General features: G+C 35.4%; 1 long non-coding RNA gene across 1 annotated transcript; it reads left to right on the plus strand.

The window, feature by feature from the left end:
* The first annotated feature begins 3,827 nt into the window (after positions 1–3,827).
* LOC137026723 (uncharacterized) lies at positions 3,828–5,149 on the plus strand. Its single transcript, XR_010895920.1, has 3 exons — positions 3,828–3,879; positions 4,829–4,894; positions 4,985–5,149. It is a non-coding gene; the product is annotated as an uncharacterized lncRNA (long non-coding RNA).
* Positions 5,150–21,376: the final 16,227 nt, after the last annotated feature.

The following is a 21,376-nucleotide window of genomic DNA, read 5'->3' on the forward strand; positions in this document are numbered from 1 at the left end:
GAGGCTTGAATCGGCAAGGTTTTTAATCATCAAGTCATGATAAACCTTGTAACCCTATTAAAAGCTCACTCGAAATAAATGTGTTTATGTGTGAGTGAACGGCGTGAGAAGTGAGCGTGTGCTTCGGGTTATTAAAAATTATAGGAAGAGGACAGGAAGATGGCAGCAACATTATCATTTCCAGCCCCCCTTTGGCCTTGAGTGGCAGGTTGGCTGATGGATCTCTGGTCTGGGAAAGGGGGGAGGTTTCGGCTCATCAGGGTTTGATTCAGCCAGGAGGAGCAGATGGGATAGGGAAATTGTCTGTCCAACCACACACACAACAAACAAACATACTCACACCTATACTTGAACACTCGCTTTCACAATGACCAACACAACATTCTACCGCATATTTTTGGGAAATTCGACAAATTATAAACAAAAATATACCAAATGCTTTTGAAAGAAATCTTTTATGCTCACCAAGACTTCATTTATTTGATCAAAAATACATAACACTATAATAATTTTCATTAATAAATCATTAGCAAACATTATATAATGCTTAACAGATCATTAGGTAATATATATTCACATACCTAGAAATATGAGATAATATGCATGTTAATGTTTACTAATGAACTTATTAAACATTACCTAATTTTTAACAGATCATTATTTAATGTGAACTGAAATGCTTAAAAATGTCAGTTATGAGGTTAACATTCATTAACTCATAACCACAGTCTGTAAACGTGACATATTTGGTCTTTGTTTGTTTTGTAGACTATTACTATTTACACATATTAACAAATCATTTACTAATTATTTGTTCATGTTTTTGCAGGACCCAATCTAAAGTGGAAACTAATCATCATTTGTAAATGTTTAGAAACATTTACTAATTATTATTACCATTAAAACAGCCGTATCAATGACAAAAAAGTGTCCCAAATGCTCTGAATTCACCCTATTCACACATCTTTACAAATAAATTATTAATCACTAGTTCATGTTTTGCAATACCCAATCTAAAGTTGAAACTATTCATCATTTGTAAATGTTCATAAACATTTACTAATCATTTAGTATCTTTATGGCCATTAGACTTTAGCTGCTTTAACTACATTTGTGTACAGGGTTGTTAGTTAGGTTTAGTTAAATGCTAGCTAAAAGCTTGCTTAAAGACATAACTCACATTGTATTTTTTGTGCAAAAGGTTTTTATTATATTAGTGTACTATTGTATATCATAAGACAGGATATGCCGTGAATAACAGGAGAAAACAAATCAAATTTTCAAGAAAATACTTTATCAAAAAAAAATAAAAAATAGAAACAGATTAAACCGTGTTGCCTTATAGTATATTTGTAAGCATTTTAATTTTCATGAGATAATGATCTGTTAATCATTAGGTAAGTTAACGAGTAAACATTAACAAGCACATTATCTCATGTTTCTAGCTATATGATATTGTATTAACTAGGGGTGTAACGGTACACGTATTTGTACCGAACCGTTTCGGTACAGGGCTTTCGGTACGGTGCACGTGTGTACCGAAGCATTACATTGCAACCAATATTCACCACCAATAACCGCAATAAGCTCTGCGTTTTGTTACTTTCGATAAGAAACAAAGTGCCATCCTTCAAATTCTGTCCACGAAATCATGAAGTTTAAACAGAAAATGCCATTTTGACGTGCTTTGATGTGGGGTGACAGATCATTGTACAGGCGCCTCAGTTCAACCGGCAGCGCGAGCGCGGAGCGCAAGTGAATGTGTTCATCTCTTCCTCCTTAATACTAGTTACAGAATAAACATGAAAGAACATCTGAAGGTATGTTGCAAGATTCAGAACAACTTACTGAAACGGTCATATCTCATGTAATCGCTCATTCAGTGTTTCAACGGTGAAAGCGTCCGTATTCAACAATATGTCATGATGCATTTACCTCAGAAAAGCCATTCAATGTTCACAGCTTGTTAGTTCGCTAGAGAAATGAACTCTTTCGCTTAATATATGCACTGTATTAGCCAATATATTCATTATTTTACTTAATCTTTTAGTGATATCCTGATTAGGCTATTTAATGTATGTTTAAATAAATCTGATGTTAAAATAACAGCCACTGTGTAGAAATGATTATATTTCAACAACGAATTGGAGTAAAAACATTTAGAAGTTAATGCAAAAACTGCCTTAGGTGCAGCTTACAGGTTTGCATACAATTTGTTATTTGAGTGTTGATAATTTTATCTAAAAATAAAAAGCAATTGAGTTTAGGCTAATAGTTTGGGCTTCTTTCAAGTTAGGGCTCCCTACATAGTTTATAGCATTAGCAGAGATCTTTTTTTTTATCCTTAAGAAACTTTTAGTTTTAATTTAATTTAATATATTTAAAGACAAAAACACAATTTGTTCAGTAAACCTCTGTTTAATAATAATAAAAAAAAGCAATTTTATGTTTAGTTTTCTCTCTACCTGCTGTACCGAAAACTGTACCGAACCGTGACTTCAAAACCGAGGTACGTACCGAACCGTGAGTTTTGTGTATCGTTACACCCCTAGTATTAACTAATGATCTGTTAAGCATTACATAATATTTGTTAATGATTTATTAATAAAAGATATTATAAAGTGTTACCCAAAAATACATTAAGAACAAATTTAAACAGAGTAAAATAACAGTTTTCTGTTTAAATATTTTATAATGTAAAGTATTACTGTGATGGCATAGCTTCAGCAGCCATACTGTGATATTAGAAATGTCTTTACTGGCCCTTTAAATTAATTTCATGCATCCTTGCAAAAACACTTTTGAATGGTAGTGTCTATAAAGTAACATTGTATATATAGTATACATAAAGTAACATAATTGGCCATACTTGTGCGTTGAGCTGCAGATGTGTCATGAGTGTCATGGCTCTCTGAAGTGCTTCTCTTTTGATTAGCAGTGACACCTGCTCTTCATCCTCCAGATTCTTCCTCCACCCATACAAAGGAACCTTCTCGTTCAGACTGTACCGAGACTGACCCTCTGCAGAAGAACAAGCGTACATGTACATTCAAACATAATTAAAGCACTAGCATATAGATAAAAATATGCCTTGACACAATGGATGTATAAATGCTGACAGTCCCTGAGTGATCACTGTTTTCCATTTAGACTAAGTTGAAGTTAATTAGCATTTAATTTTTGTTTAATTTAATGAGTTTTAAATTAAGTTAAGCTTTAATGAGCAGCATCTAGGCCAGTAGCAGAATCTCCTATTGAATTCTTAAAGGAAACAGTACACCCCCACAAAAATAATGTAATTATTTTCTCACCCACATTTTGTGGCAAATGCATAAAACTTAAAGGGTTAGTTCACCCAAAAATGACAATAATGTAATTTATTACTTACCCTCATGTCGTTTCACACCCGTAAGACCTTCGTTAATCTTCGGAACACAAATTAAGATATTTTAGTTCAAATCCGATGGCTCCGTGAGGCCTCCATAGGGAGCAATGACATTTCCTCTCACTGTTAGAAATTACCAGCATTTCACAATAATTAACAGTATTATTTTACAGTAACTTGTTGTAATTAAGTTTCCCTGTAATATCCCAATGAATACCTGTAAAAACTACAGTTTCCTTGGATTTTACAGCATTTAACTCTTATTTTACAGTAAAATCTTGCAATCTAAAACCTGCTGTTATATCACAACAAGGTCTGTAGTATCACAGCAACACAGTGAAAAAAATTAAGGATTTCACAGCATTAAACAGTATTATTACAGTGAAATATTGTATTGAAATATGCCCTGGGAAGTCACATGACATAACCGAACTGTTTGGTTTTGAACTGAAGGCGCCGTCGTGTCCCTCTTCTATTCCGGGCTGAATGAGAAGGTGAGTTTGCATCACTTACACCCATGTTATTTTAATATAATTATAATATTTACTTTCAAATAAACGTTTATCGCATGACACAGTTCACATTTTGTTAGCAAGTGCCCAGAATTGTTGAAAGTTCTCTCACAGCATTTGCTAATAGTAATGACGAGAGTTTCGCTATAATTTTTCATGTTACTATCACCGTTTATAAAACCAATGATGGGACAAACATTACAATCTATGCGTGCACATTTCTGTAATTAGTCAAGGTTATCATAGATTAGCAGGGCTAACCGTTAGCTAACTTTAATAACTTAGTGATTCAAACGGTCCATTAATTTTTTTTTTTTTTCCAGCGGATATCCTAGTTAACGTTACAACAGTTAACATTTTGTTAGCAAGTGCCCGGAATTGTTGAAAGTTCTCTCACAGCTTTTGCTAATAGTAGTAATGTTAGTAATGACGAGAGTTTCGCTATAATTTTGCATGTCACTATCACCGTTTAAACAAATCTGGTGTTTGTAAAGTTTATAAAACCAATGATGGGACAAACATTACTATTTATGTGTGCACATTTTTGTAATTAGTCAAGGTTATCACAGATTAGCAGGGCTAACCGTTAGCTGTTTAACTTTAATAACGGTCCATGAAAAAATATTTTTCCAGCGGATATCCTAATTACAACATGACTGAGCTAACTGGAGTAAGTCGTGTTCGACAACGGGAGGGTTTTAACACTGGGGTTCCCACTTGTCCTGATATGAATGAATAATAATTGTAAAAGTTTAAAATGCACTTTACATTGAGAGACCAATCTCAAAGTGCTACAAAAAAAACAATATATACCACTATAATTTTTGACATATGGCTAAAATTAAATTACGATCAATGATCATAATCTGCATTCAAACTGAAATTCTTATTGTAGGTTGCCTTTGTGTAATTTTTTCCTTTTTCTTTCCAGGTCATCAGAGGGGGAGGCTAACTATCCTGTTCAGTGTCAGGCTAAGAGTGAGGAGAAAAAGATTAGGTAGGTGACTAGTTAACATGCACCACAATGTTCAACTGTAAATTTGTTGGCTGTGACCATGTGTCTGAGAATGTGTGTAACTATGTTCAGCACACAAAACAGATGAGGACAGACCATCCTGGATTACTGTGCAACCCCAACCCCAAGATCTGTGATGTTCTGGCCTGCTATGATCCAGACTCTGACAAGGCTGTCTGCATCCTGCTGCTCCTAATGTTGTACTTCAAAGAGCCAAAAGAGAGCTTGATGCTTGAAGTTGATGTAAGATTTTTTATTCAAATATTTAAAATGCAAAATGATTACATTATCAACATTTACCTTGCATGATTTACTACCTCTGACCAATGAACAATATTTATCCTTCATCCTAAATCCATGCTATTGTGTATTAACTATGTTACAGCCATGTGCCACTGCTGTGGACGTCAATACTGCAGAACTCCCCGGCAACCCCTGCTTGATCATTCAAGGTAATGTTACTTTGATCTAGTATCAACATTTCTAACTCATTATTTTGTTTTCATTCTAGAAATCTACATGACCACAATAAATAATATTAATTATAATAAGAATTACATTTGTATAGCCCTTTGTCTCTTAAGCAGATCGCAAAGTGCTCATAACACATAATGTTGTATCTGTTCATGTCAGGTGACATGATGAAGCCGTCTGGATGGCTTATATCCATCGAGGGACATGTCCTGATGGGCCCACACCCTTTCTTTTTACACGGAGTAGTTGCTTTCTTCAGCAGCTATTACGTATTCAACCTTGAGTATCCTGCCGCTGGATCTTCGATGCTGGAGTTCATTCAAAGGTATTTTATAAAGATCACATTTAATCTTGTAATTCACATTATAGTACAGGCTTCCAACTCAATGATTGTTTTGAGGTTGAAAATGCTGACAAACGAGGTACCTGAGGCTAGCCTGGTGAGACCATCCTGATCTCACGAACTCATTCAATTACGCTCTGCAGATCAGTCTGGGTTTTTACACGTTATGCTGACAAATACCTGCCGGTCCAATCACAGCTATTTATTTTGTTTTGGGGCAGGCTATGTGATGATGATTTCGAAACGTGTATTGCGAAACGCGAATGTATTGAATGAAGTAGATGAAATTTTCTTTAAAAGCAAAACAATATGCTCTTAGGCCCTTAAAGGTGCTAAAGAGGATCTTTTCGTCGACTGAGAAACTTTGGTTACTGTTACTGTTACTGAGTTTTTGAAATGAGCGCATGCGTAAGAACAACCCCCCTCCTTTGAAGGAACGCCTCCCAAAACTCGTAAACACTCGTATTGGAACACGAGTGTTTACCACCAGCATTCGCTGTGTCGTGTTAGTGGATTCATTATGTCGGACTCACCGCAGGTAACTCATAATCTGCAGTTGTTACTCCTGTCTCCTGACAAAAACATTGCATGCAGCGCCTGTGGAGTGTGGAAAGTTACTGGAGCACGCAGCTGCACTTGTCTCTCACAAGGAACGTCATGGCAGTGATTGACAAGCCAGAGGGCCAATCGTTTAAGCGATGATCGCCTAAACGATTGGCTGATGTTTTTAAGGCCCTACTTCGTGCACAGATTATGTATATTAATATCATTCCTTTCAGTGCACCTAATAAATAGTTTTTTATCAGTTAGTAAAGACAGTTTCAAGTAATATTGCAAAAATGTATAAAACGTAACATCCTCTTTAGCACCTTTAATTGAAAAGGATGTGTTTGTCATACTTTCAACAGGATTTGGTTTCAATTTACCAACTGGCCAATTGCGTGAAGATGCATTTCAGTGGCGGCGCACGTTGATATGGCCTCTTATAGTAGACAATCAACCGCTTTGCCTCTGGCAAACCTAACCTGAGGCACCTTGGCTAAAAATGGCAAAAAACAATTATGGTGAGAGTAAGATCTAACAAGTTTGGATTATAAATCTATTAGGGTTTGATGTAGGGAAAAAAGCACAGCAAAAAGCACACCTTGATAAATGCTGTCTGCAATACATACTGCAAGTCTATTTAAAACTGAAACTATCTTTGCTTATTAACAGGTGCTTCCTGGGCATCAATCCTGAAAGAGGCTCAAAGACCAAGAAGCGGACAACAATGAACCCTCAAGTGAGCACCCTTTTGAGGAAACTTTTTGACTTTGAGTGGGCTTCATAGTTTTTTTTTTACAGCGGTAGTTGTCAGGCTCAGTTTTGAGTAGCCTTGTTCTTTTTGTAATTTTTCAAGACAACTTTGCACTACAAGATTTTTACACAATGCTGTTGCGTGTGGACTCATTATAATGTTTGAGACTGAGAGGAGCGCCTGACCCCTTTACGACATTCCTTCATCACTCTCTCCCTTGCTCTCTTATCTTGCCATGAAGGCCTCATTCCCATCCTGTCCATTACTGTTATTGTGACACAGCTAGTTGAATAGTTGAATTTTGAACAGGTAGTTGAATTGCAAGTTTGCACAATTTCTCTGCATTTTCTGCATTTTAAGATGGCTTTTATGACTAGAAAGTTTAATTTCTTGAACTCTTGAAGTTCTTGGCATCTGCTGTACATTGAAAAATATTTATTTGTTAATAAATATGCCATTGGGCTAACGTTGACTTTACCTCAGAGTTGTTTGTTGGGGGGAGGGGGTTAATTGTACAATGATTGTAAATTCACAGTAAATTATTGTCAACTTGTACATTACTTTCACAGTACACACTGTAAAAGTACAGGGCCTTGTTGTAATGATGTACAGCAAAAGATTGTAATTCCCCAGTAATGTACTGTAATATCACAGTAATTGCTTTATCATTGAAGCTGTGAAGTTACAGTATACAGTTGTGCTTTTACAACAATGCATTGTAATATCACAGATATAAAATTACAGTAAATTGCTGTGAGTATATTTCACAGTATATTGCTGTAATCCTTACTGTGAAAGTCATGCAAAATTTATCCAATTATTTACTGTAAATTTACAACGAAAAATTTTGCAGTGCTCTCAAGAGCCATAAAGGTACTAAAAACATATTTAAATCAGTTCATGTGAGTACAGTGGTTCAATATTAATATTATAAAGCAATGAGTATATTTTTGGAGCGCCAAAAAACCCAAAATAACGACTTATTTAGTGATGACGATTTCAAAACACTGCTTCAGGAAGATTCGGAGCACAAATGAATCAGTGTATCGAATCTGCTGTTCGGAGCGCCAAAGTCATGTGATTTCAGCCGTTGGCAGTTTGACACGCGATCTGAATCATGATTTGATACACTGATTAATTTGTGCTCTGATGCTTCATGAAGCAGTGTTTTGAAATCGGCCATCACTTAATAAGTCGTTATTTTGTTGTTTTTGGCGCACCAAAAATATTCTTGTCGCTTTATAATATTAACATTGAACCACTGTACTCACATGAACCGATTTAAATATGTTTTTAGTACCTTTATGGATCTTGAGAGAGGAAATGTCATTGTTCCCTATGGAGGCCTCACGGAGCCATCTGATTTCAACTAAAATATCTTAATTTGTGTTCCGAAGATTAACGAAGGTCTTACGGATGTGGAACGACATGAGGGTGAGTAATAAATGACAGAATTTTCATTTTTGGGTGAACTAACCCTTTAAATTGTCAACTACAAAATATATAATAGCTATAAAAGATGTCACTTTTTATTAAAGGGTTAATTCAAACCGTTGATTGCTCATTGACTTCCATAGTATTTTTTTTTTTTTATTCATACTATGGAAGTCAATGGGGTTATTCAACTGTTTGGTTGCACATATTCTTTAAAACATCTTCTTTTGTGTTCAGCAGAAGAAAGTAATTCATACAGGTTTGGAACAACATTAGGGTGAGTAAATGATGAAAGAATGTTTCATTTTTGGGTGAATTATCCCTTTAATTTCCTTCAGTACTTCACATTTATTTTGAATTCACAATATGTGAGTCATTTACAGATTATTCAGTTCAGTTAGATGACAATGTGTCATACAACTAAAATGCATATCAATCTTAAAAACAGTTTTTAGTGGCATTAATAAATTAAGCAAAATATTTTAATAACATATATAAGGGTCAAGTGGACCTGCTCATATTAATAGCACTGAACCCAAGAAGCAATACCCACAAAAGGGCATTTTGTAGCATGCAAATGAGTGAAAGTTAAATCTAAATTGTACAACTGAAGGAGCAGCTCAGAATTTATCACATCCTAAAACATCTTCTGAATCACTCACAGATCACTTCATAAATATACAGAAAGACTTTATTGCCTTTAGAGTCATATTTTTCCTTTCACATCTTTTATGGTCTCAAAGAGGATTTGCCCTTTACTGTCAGTTGTAAACACAGACAGAACCAAACCTGAACACACACATGCATGTCTATTGAAAATAAAAATGTGAGGAAATCTTTCTCTTTCAAAACCAATTTAAAAGATCATTTTAAATGTGTATCTTGTGTCTGTACACAGTGCTACAGACCACTACAGCTTTAGGCATTTCATTGGCTGATGACAGATGCTTGAGTGAAATTAAACCACTTATCTTTTGGAGTGCTTTAATAGATGCATGATAATTAATCTTGAAACAATGCTGACAGGGAGAAGGACGACAACATAGGCTAAATGTCACAGAATGCTAGCATCAGCACTGTCAAGGAGACTAGTTCAGAGCAAAGCTTTCTTGTATTTCTGATATCAGATGTGTGACTCAGATATGTTTGACAGCCAAGATTGACTGTCAATTCTAATGTTGAACCACATCTCTCATTTTCAGCTGCAACAAAATGAATGTACGTGCACACATGCATCTTCACCACCACCGAAAAACAGAGCAAATACTGCTTTCGAGTCATGATACACCACTCTTTGTGTACTATGATAAACATAAAATTATACTCACTGTGCTAACAGCTGATGAGGGAAAGCAAATCTGTGGGAAATGCTCAGTTTGCCTTGATTGTAAGATCACTTACAAACAGAATAAAATCTGTTTATATGTGTGATCATAGTAATATAAGTACCTATGCATTTTTGTAATTCTTTGCATTTTGAATGGAAAAAATGTTTGCAATTTACTTCAGTGACGGCGTTCCTGTATAGTTACACTGAGGATTTGTGTCGCCCTCTAATGGTCATATGTCGCTAAACGCACTGGATTCCTCAAGATACTGCCTATCATTCCAATCCAATTAATCATCTGCTATTTATGTTAAACATCAGGCAGCCAGGAAAAGTGAAATGTAAGGTAATAATATACACAACATTACACCATTCTACTGTAGCTACTTCAACACAACTTCTGCTTCTTCTTCAATTAAATTTTGCCTGCTGAAACATCTTCCTTTAATACTCTTTCTCACCTCAAGACAAGTGTGAAGAGAGATTTTTCTACTGTGAGATTCCAAACAGCAATGAAGACATTTTTTTTTACAATTAGAGAAAGTGAGAGAGTGATAGACATCTCTCACAACATAGACAACTGGTTACAACAGAAATCATTTTAAGAGACAAATCAAGTAGAAAGAGCTCATTTAGGGATGCTCACATTGACCGTTAACCGAACGTAAGAATTTTAACCGATTAATACTATGAGTTAAACGTTTTTTTTTTTTTTTTTTTTTTTGCTGTTTGCTGCATGGTTAAAGAAAAATATGCTATATAAAGGCTACATATAAGCTTATTTGTTAACTCGCGGGGCGTTTCACACGTGCCAGACATAGCTATTTCGCTAAGCAACAAGCAAAATGAAGCGAGCGAAAAGAAATAAGTTACTGACCATTTCGATAGGAAGGGTCGGGCGCGCCGTTGGCACTGTGGACAGGGGGATCAGGACCCCCGCAGTTTTGAAAAAGACAGAAATCGACCCCCGCACTTTTGATAAGGGCTGCTTCAATCAGTCACAATATATAATCTTTTAGCTTATGATATTTTCTTTCAAATGAGACCATTTTCACGTTTCTGTGAGCTTTCGTTCATAAATAATAAACTGTTTTGTCGCAGATGTGAAGAAGAGGAAATGCGCTCTCGAACAGAGAAACACGCGATCTCCAAGCAATCGATCACAGCGTGCTAACGTTTTAGGACAGGTCGATGGTATATAAATCGTGGCCGAACGTTAGCGTTTGTCAATCAAACAAAACCGTCCATTCAGAAACCGAGAAAATGACACTTTAAGGTAAGAGGCTGATTGACGCGCGAGCTGGCTTGACTGAAGTTTTCCTGAGGATTTGTAGTTTATGGACTGTTTTGAGTTCGGTAATTACATCTAGAAAGTTAAAAGCATTGATGGCATCTATAAAAGAGATATCTAAAAGCGAAACGAAAATTATTGCCTCGACCGGCGACACAGTGGGGAGGACGCACGAGAGGAGACCTGCGCGTTGGTAGCTACTGTAATACTGCATTTAAGTGAAAAATATTTAGTGTAGGCCTATTTATTTTATTCCTTTTATTTAAATAATTGTTTTCTGTTGTCAGAAATGCTGCAGGTGCGTGACAATTTGATAATGTGAATCCAGGTTCTGTTGTTTATCTGTTCTATGCTGCTGTTTGCATGTTAAAATAAACCCGTGGAAGACACAGACACTCGTCAATTGTATTTTTTATTATTTAGCCTATGTATGTCATATTATGATCATAGGCTATACAATATTATAATCTTATCAGTTAACGGTTAATAATCGGATAACGAGCGTCGGTTGTCGGTCGAGAAATTTAACCGAAATGAGCATCCCTAAGCTCATTAAAGGATTAGTTCACTTTTAACCCTTTCGATCGTGAGTTTAAAATATTCTAACTGTCCCCCCAGAGTGAGTTTTTTTAAGGCGTTATTTTAGAACGTTCGCCTTTAATGTTTCCATAGCGACGCGTCTTGCGTGTCACGAGCGCTGAGCGCAGCAACAATAACACTGTATGACAGATGGATCGCTATTATTTAGTTTTTCCTTTTTTATTTAAAATATTCGCAAAATTGCTTACCATGTCATCAACTATCTGATATTCCGATTCTCAAATATGTATAAGTGAGTGTGTTTTGTCGTTTTAAAACCTTTATAAATGATCTTTATCTTGATCTATAACGCGAGATAGGCGCCGCCATCTTAGTTTGCGCTGCAGTTCACAGAGTCCTGTCAGTCGGATTTACATCAGTTTCTCCCGAAATATAAGCAAGTAAGTGGCTGTTGAACTGGAAGAATAATAGAGTACACTTTATAGTTACTTAGGCCCATTATGTGTGTCTGATATGAATAAATGTCGCCAAATTATATTTGTTATTGCTGCTTCCACTGATGTCGGACATCAGTGTGTAAATTATAAACGCTTAATGTATTGTTTTAATGGTGCTTATGCATATTTAAATGTCTGAAACCTTAAAATAAACATTATGTGGCTGAAAACACTGCATAGCTGTGATATATGACAAGAGCGCGCGCGGCTGTCTCACAGCCAGGGCGCGAAAGCACAGTTTGAATCTGGCAGTTATGTGACGTCGCTGAACGTTCGAAATCCCATATGTGGTACCGTACGCCCAGGGGCACAGAAATAAAAATCCCATATGTGGGACCGTACCGCTCAAAGGGTTAAATACACTTTTCCTGATAATTTACTCACCCCCATGTCATCCAAGTTATCCATGTCTTTCTTTCTTCAGTCGAAAAGAAATGAAGGTTTTTGATGAAAACATTCCAGGATTGTTCTCCTTACAGTGGACTTCAATGGAGCCCAAACGGTTTAAGGTCAAAATAAGTTTCACTGCAGCTTCAAATTGTTCAACACGATCCCCGATGAGAAATAAAGGTCTTATCTAGAGAAACCATCACTCATTTTCTAAAAAAAAAAAAAAAAATTTTTTATACATTTTAACCAGAAATGCTCACCTTGAACTAGCTCTCTTCTTCTTCTCTATTAGAATTCCGGCAGTGTAGACACTGCTAAGTGTATTACTGCCCTCCACAGGTCAAAGTTTTGAACTAATTTTTATATGCAATATGCTAGTGCAATAGTATATAACAATTAGTTCAAACTTTGACCTGTGGAGGGCAGTAATACACTTAGCAGTGTCTACACTGCTGGAATTCTAATATAGAAGAAGAAGAGAGCTAGTTCAAGATGAGCATTTATGGTTAAAATGTATAAAATTAATTTTTTTTTTATTTAGTGATTGTTTCTCTAGATAAGACCTTTATTTCTCATCTGGGATCGTGTAGAACAATTTGAAGCTGCACTGAAACTGTAATTCTGACAACTGTTTGGTGCCCATTGAAGTCCACTATATGGAGAAAAAAATCCTGGAATGTTTTCATCAAAAACCTTCATTTCTTTTCACCTGAAGAAAGAAAGACATGGACATTTAGATGACATGAGGGTGAGTAAATTATCAGGAAAAGTTTATTTAAAAGTGCACTAATCCTTTAACATTTTACAGCGTTTAATGATATTCAATCCCTGTACTAAAGTGATTGAGTGTGTGTGTGTGTGTGTGTGTGAGAGAGAGAGAGAGAGAGAGTAACACAAAGGTGTCAGAAAGACTATATAAAGCTTCTGATATAATGAGAGCTGACACCAAAAGTCAGAGAACTGAAGCATCTCCCCTGTCCCTCTGTTCTTTAGAGATACACAAATAATCCACTGCAGTGATGTCAAAACATCCTGTTATGTTGCATTTAAAAGATCTGAAGTGAGGCTCCTTGCGATACGTTATGTTTAACTGCTGCCCTTTGGTCACTGCACATCTGGGCAGAAGGCCCTGCCATTACAGGGAAATGTATCCAAGAGGCTTCTGCTGAAGTGTTCCTACAACGCTCAGGGGGGAAAGCCCGCAGGGTAAATGAACGAAGTGAATGCAGCCAGGCGAATGAGTGTGCTGACATCTAGAATCTACAGAAAGTACAGAAACCGCAGCCTCGGAAAGACAATGTGCGTGTGTGCAATAATCGGCCTCGTCATTTCAACAAAAGTTGAAGAAGTCCACAGGAAAGCTGAGAATCGTGAAAAATTAACATTCTTGCAGTTTTTCTTTTGCCTCAGCCAGAGAAATCAGGCTGATGTAGACCTTCCACACACACACAAGCAATCAAATGAAACAACAGCCTCTCTCTCTCTTTCTCTCTCTCACTATGTTTCTATTTTTTTCTTTTTCTCAAGCTAATTTGACAGTATCCTTGAAGGCTTGAGGTCACACTCTAAAGTAACAATCACTATGTCCAATCAGCATCTCAGTCTGTGACCAGATCCAACACAAACTTACATTGCACATTAACCACAAAACAACCATCTATTCTGAACAGAATTACTTTAGATTTCCCGAAAAACTTTACAATGAGTTTATTATATAATGTGCAATGGGATCAACTACACCTCATGAACTACACTCTAAACAATGCTGGGTTAAAAACAACCCAACCTGGGTAAAATATGGACAAACCCAGCAGGTTGGGTTAAAAGGCACTTATTATGCCTTCTTTCACATGATGTAATATAAGTCTTTGGTCTGGTCAAGTTTCAGCTTAAAATACCCCACAAATTTGCCCCTATTTGGGGGTGAGCAAAAACATGCCTTTTACTATATTACTATATTGCTGGCTAAAAAAATAAATCCAAAATTGGCTGAAAAAAATGGCTGGGTGAAAACAACCCAATCCCTGGTTTTGTCCATATTTAACCCAGCAGTTTTTAGAGTGTAACAATACATTTTACAGCATTTATTAATCACTTTATATTTAATAATATTGATTTATTTAATTCATATATAATCAGATGTAACCAAGACTAATAAGTTATTCAGCATGTGTTCACGTTGTCTAATTATAATAAAGAATGTAAAAATAAAACATGTATAAAAATGAAAAAAAAGTGCATTAACTAATGCAAAGTATAAAACCTTAATATTTAAGTAAAAATAAATAAACAGAAGGAAATTGAATTTATAGAATTATTGTAGCATTAGAGTAAACATAAATATACTGAATAAATAGACAAAATTAAAGTAAACAAGAACAGAGCAGTTTTGCCATCACAACAAATAATGTTTGAATAAAAACAATAAAGATGTCCAATTAGCATAGTGTTTTATTGCTGATAAACCTCTCAGATAACACAAGAAGTGCACTGCAACACATTATGACATGAGATGAATTTGAGTTTGAAAACAGATACTCACTGTCTTCTGTCTGCTGTCTTTGAGGACCCGTCACCTGACAGAGGCTCGGAGGAGCATCTGCCATCCTGCTTGTGGCTCTATGAGTTTGTGAGTTTGTTAAATATTGTTATATATACTATTAAAATAACTGCTTTTTGTTCTGCTCTTATTCATACCCTCTATCTTTCTTTCCTTCTTTCTTGGTATTCTGCTTTCTCTCTATCTCTCTTATTCTCTCTCTCTATCTCTGAATTACTGCATGTAGAGAGAGAGAGAGAGAGAGAGAGCAGGCAATACTGCTAGCAAGATCACTGCCCTGGGGAATGTGTATGTGAACATATTGATGTGTGTATAAGAATTAGGGGCGTAACGGTAGCCTACATATTCGTCCCGAACCGTCACGGTACGGACGTCATGGTTCGGTTCATGCAGTTAGGCGACGAATACAATCCAGAAGGGGGCGCGCGGTAGTACTTTTTAGCCTAACCAATTTTAGCAGCATTAACCACTAATAGAGTGCCCCAGGGATGATGCGTTTTTGTAGGCAAAACCCGGAAGCGAGTTAGCATTTTAGGACTTCTGGTTCCAATGCCGTAAAGTCTATGGGTTTTTGCTAAATCGCCTGAAATAAGGTCTGTGGTAAACAAAGCCTCTAAATACTTTCACGTTTTGATCTATGACATAAAACACACCAGTTATAACCCACTTGTGATTTTTTAAAACTTTTACTGTGTCTTAAATTCGGCGGTTGCTAACACATTGCTAAAAGGGACTACTTCCTTTGGCGGGGACTTTAGAAGTCATCATGACAAACGGGACATTTGGACAGCATTTCTCATGAAAAAGTGGATAAGTATTCATACACAGCGCATATATAATCAGTGAGCATGTTTTTAAATAGAGTTGTTTTCTAAATAAAGTTTGAGGAAGCTTGGTGGTGACGACGTTGATCCGCGACCATGGTGTTTTGTAGTCCGTTTATAGCCTACTGTTAGCCTTTTATACCTGACGACTTTAGTTAGGCTTCAAAATCTATAAATGTCGTGTTAACTTGTAAAGATTATCTTGATAGACAAAACATGTAAGTGTCATAGCCCTTTGTTAAACACAGAGCTTATTTTTCTGCGATTTTGCAAAAGTCTATGGGAAAAATGAATGGGCTTTCAGTCGAGGGAACCCGTGCGCTGCTAACTTCCGGGTTGGCCTACAAAAACGCGTCATCCCTGGGGCACTCTATAGAGTGCCCCAGGGATGACGCATTTTTGTAGGCAAAACCCGGAAGCGAGTTAGCATTTTAGGGTTTCCGGTTCCAACGCCGTCAAGTCTATGGGTTTTTTGAATGGGTTTTTGCTAAATCGCCTGAAATAAGGTCTGTGGTTAACAAAGCCTCTAAATACTTTCACGTTTTGATCTATGACATAAAGTTATTACCCACTTGTGATTTTTTAAACTTTTACTGTGTCTTAAAATCGGCAGTTGCTAACAAGTTGCTAAAAGGGACTACTTCCTTTGGCGGGGACTTTAGACGTCATCATTAAAAACGTGACATTTGGACAGCATTTCTCATGAAAAAGTGGATAAGTATTCATATACAGCGCAGATCATAATCAGTAGGCATGTTTTTAAATAAAGTTGTTTTTATTTTAAATACAGTTTTTAGGAAGCTTGGTGGTGACGACCATCCGCGACCATGGTGTGCTGTAGTCCGTTTATAGTCTACTGTTAGCCTTTTATATCTGACGACTTTATTTGGGCTTCAAAATCTATAAATGTTGTGTTAACTTGTAAAGATTATCTTGATAGACAAAACGTGTAAGTGTCATAACCCTTTGTTAAACACAGAGCTTTTTTTCTGCGATTTTCCAAAAGTCTAGTACGGGAAAAATGCATAGGCTTTCAACCGAGGGAACCCGTGCGTGCGCCGCTAACTTCAGGGTTGGCCTAAAATGCGTCATAACTCTATAATAGCAATAAGCTCAGTGTTTTGTTACTTTCGATAAGAAACAAAGTGTCATCTTTCAAATTCCGTCAATTTTATCACGAAATTCAAACAATAAATGGGTCATTCAGAAACATCCACTTTTCTGTCCCTAGACTTTACAGAAATATTACACTTGAAAAACACTTTAGGATTACAATTTTTTTTGTTTTATTTTAATATGAAACAATATGATATTTGAACAATTAAACCTTCTTGAGCCATCAATGTGGCAATATTTGTTTTTTAATTAATTATAAAAATTCCAAGCGCCACAGAAGTGTTCGTCCCCACAGTCATGTACAGAGGGAAAGTGCTTTATTTTGAGCTCAGAAACAGGTTTTTGTAAATGACATAAAAAAAATAAAATAAAAAAAAAAGCCAAATAAATGAATAGTGGTCCCCTGGTGTTGTGTCACTGGTGTTACCTTTAACAAAAATCTATTATTTTGAAAAAAATAATCACACTGATGACATCACTTGACTTCCTTCTTCCTATTTCATGAAGATCCATGAAGAAAGGCCAATGGAAAGTCCACTCTCTCTTTTCAGTTATCAGAAATTTTAATTAGAAAATCATAATTTCATATGAAGCTTTTAGTTGAAGTCACTGGTGTGACCTACTTTATTGCTAAGTAATTAAAAAAAAAACTAGAGTACAAATGGATTAAATTACTTGATTTAGTGAATATATCATAATTGACAACATGTGGATTGATTCCTTGCAGCAGCCATTTTGTAAAATGCATTTTTCATAAAAAATGTCACTGGTGTTACTGTCACTGGTGTTACCCATAGATAAACTTTATTTAAAGCTATTCATTTAGTTCTTTTGCATAAAATAGCACTAAGATTACATTAGATTCTTTCTCATTGTTAATCCTCCTTTGGTTAGAAATGGCTAAACCTTACGGACAGCATATTTTACAGACAGTTTTAAAATGTTTTTTTTTTTTTTTATGATCTTTTACCAACTGCTTTCACTAAGTGTCAATGATAGTCTTTTATTGTAAACCAAATGTTAAAATTTAGTCCAATCTACTTAATTATAGTTGAAAAATTAAGGTTCATTGGTCCTATGTATACGTCACTGGTGATTCATTGTGTCACTGGTGTTACTGTTTTTTGTCTCTCACATTAAATAAAATGTGTCGTATGCCATAATAATTTTACATCCAATGAATTCTGCTAAACTCAAGAATTAAGATTTAAGGGATTGCATCATTACTTTTTTATAACTATTTTTCAAATATTTTCATTGTTATAGCAAACACATGGTTGCACAATTGAATTATCATCATTCAATCACACTTTTAACTAACCTGATTAAAATAAATAACACATAATCTCCTTATTTTTTGCATTATCATTATTATTCTGTAACTGACTGCATGTTCTGAAAAAATTGAAAAATAATATTTCATAAAAACATTTGAAAATGCCAGAGAAATACGGTAACACCAGTGACAAAAAAGGGGACATGCAGTCTTTAAATAAATGTACAAAAAAAAATAAAAAATCGTTAAGCTGTCATTTATGTGTATTCATAAAGTCTACGTGTAATATAATAATGTTGTCTAAGTTTAAATGTTAAAAGAAATACATTTTAAGACATTTTGTCATACCAAAAGTGGACGTTTCTGTAGAATGACCCAAATGGCGTTTTAATGCTTTTTGATGTGGCATGACAGATCACTGTATAGGCGCCTCAGTTCAAACGGCAGCGCGGAGCGTGAGTGAATGCGATCATCCCTTCCTCTTCACTACTACAGAATGAACATGAAGTTATGTTGAAAGATACAGTACAACTTACTGAAACGTATTACATCTCGTGTGATCGCTCAATGAGTGTTTCAAACGCGGAAAGATATCAGTAAAACAGTTTGAAAACAATATTTTACGTAGCATTACATTTACCTCAGAAAAGCCATTAGTGTCAACCGCTTGTTAGTTCGCTATAGAGAAATGAACTGTTTCGCTAAATATATGCACTATATTAGCCTAATTATATTTTACTTAACCTGTTAGTTAATGTAAGGCCTAAATAAATCCGTCATGAAAACAAGTTATGACAGCCACTGTGTAAATTTGTTATATTTCAACAACAAATTTGAGAAACAGAAGTTAATACAAAAACTGCCTTATGTGTAATTTACATGTTTATAATACATACATTTTTTTATTATTATTTGAGTGTTGATGATTATATCCTCCTGGGACCCAGACTTCTGTCCTCTGTAGTGGACATTATATTTTAGTGGTTTTCTCTGACATCACACATGTCACAATTTTAAGTCTGGATGTCCTGTAAAGAGCACATTCAGGGCTTTGCAGAGATACCAGATTTTTAGAGGTTTCCCCATTACAACAACAACTTCTTGGTCTTTAAATATGACTAAAAAAATGAAAATTACTACTCTTATGGAAATATAATATTTTGTGATTATTTAAATCAGATTAATTTTCAAATTGTTTATTATAAATCAACATCTCAGGAAAATGTTATGGGGTTTCAAATCAAAATATGACTTTCTGTTATGAAACAGAACATTGATTTCATACATGTCCACTGTAGAGGACACCAGGACTTAAATCATGTTTATCAGGCATTTCAGGAGACACAAGGGAAAGAAATTATACATCAATATTCCTATTAATTATTACATATTATTATGAAAATGTTGCCAATTATTGCTCCCATTATTACACTTCTTTTTTCATTGCATGTTGCTCCAAGAACACTTTAATATGCAAATTAGATGCAGTGTATAGATATATTGTATTGAATGGGAAAACCCATGTATTTTACCCACATATTGCATAAAGTAAAATGGTATATCAATTTATTCCATTATATGTTTCATAACATAGTTGAGAATCATCTTTATACAAAGTTTGGTTAAAAACAATCCTGAAGCCTAAAAATTGATTTGTGATAAAAAAAAAAAATCCCATTGTTTTTGCCTATGTCATTTCATGTCATTTTATTTTTTAAACAACTTAGTCCTGGTGTCCACTACAGAGGACATAGCATAACATATGAATAAAATATAATTTTTTAAAAATGTTATTTTTTCATTTGTTTCTTATGCTCTAAACAATATAATGACGTGAAAAAATACTAAATTAAAAAAAAAAAAAAAACATTTGGGGGTCTCAGGAGGATATCTAAAAATAAATAGCAACTGAATTTTATAATTTGGGCTCTGTTGTTAACTGTAACCTTTATTATACAGTAGTAATGTCCAAGTAAGGGCTTCCTAATAGTACAGCATTAGCAGAGATAGATTTTTTTATCCTTAAAGACAGAGACACAGTTTGTTCAGTAAATCATTTAATAAAAAAAGATAAAAATTGTTTTGTTTTCTCACCCTGCTGTACTGAACCCATACCGAACCGTGACTTCAAATCCGTTACACCCCTAATAAGAATATTTTCTTCAAGTGACCCTTCTGCCTTTCATTCTTAAACTAATTTACTTTTCCTCTTACTTATGAGATGGGTAGTGTTGTTACAATACCAAAATGATGACTCCGATATAATACCTGATTAAAATACCCCAATACCGATACTGAATAGATACACACACAAACACAAAAGAATGCATTGAGATTATAGCACATCTCTAATTTTTTTTTTTTTTTTAAAAGAAACATTTTCAAATAAAAAAATCACAACGCAGACCGCACACACATATGAAGTGGTTAAATTTGAACACATTTACAATGCAGAACAGCTATGAGGACATTCTACTGGCAATAGTCATGAAATGCCTTTTCCCCCCAAAAGATGTCAGCAGAGGCACCCAGTGCATGATCTATTGTGTTTAACCAGCATCAGTTTAAATGTTCATTTTCTGCCTCTTTGCCATTTATAATGATATTAAATATGTTGATAGGATTTAAAATTGGTGAGAGAAGGCAGATGGGATCCTGAAAATTCCACAAGCCTGGGGGGCTTGTCATGCCCAATTATCCAAACAAGTGCACAGAACAGATAAGTCAACGTCACCAGTTGTGCATACAAATACACTCATGCAAAGATTTCATTGCAATGTGCCATGAAAATGTATTGGGTCAGGCACCTCCGAGACTTCTGCGACTCTGTTGACTTCAACAGGCTTTGTTAGCAGGCTCTCCCACGAACCCGACAATATGCCCATCGACTTTATACTGCAGCATCGGCAACAGGCTTAACTTCAATTACTACTGTTTCTGTCACAGTTTCAACTGTAGTCACCGTCTCCTCTGGCACTGGCACCTCTACAACAGGATCCTCAGCAGGAAGCTCAGCTTCAACTACATGCTCGGTGTCAACCGTCTCGACAGGTTGAGCTAAAACATGCCTCTGTACCAGAACATAATATATAAAC

Source organism: Chanodichthys erythropterus, chromosome 9 (assembly GCF_024489055.1).
Source record: "Chanodichthys erythropterus isolate Z2021 chromosome 9, ASM2448905v1, whole genome shotgun sequence".
Classification (NCBI taxonomy): Eukaryota; Metazoa; Chordata; class Actinopteri; order Cypriniformes; family Xenocyprididae; genus Chanodichthys; species Chanodichthys erythropterus.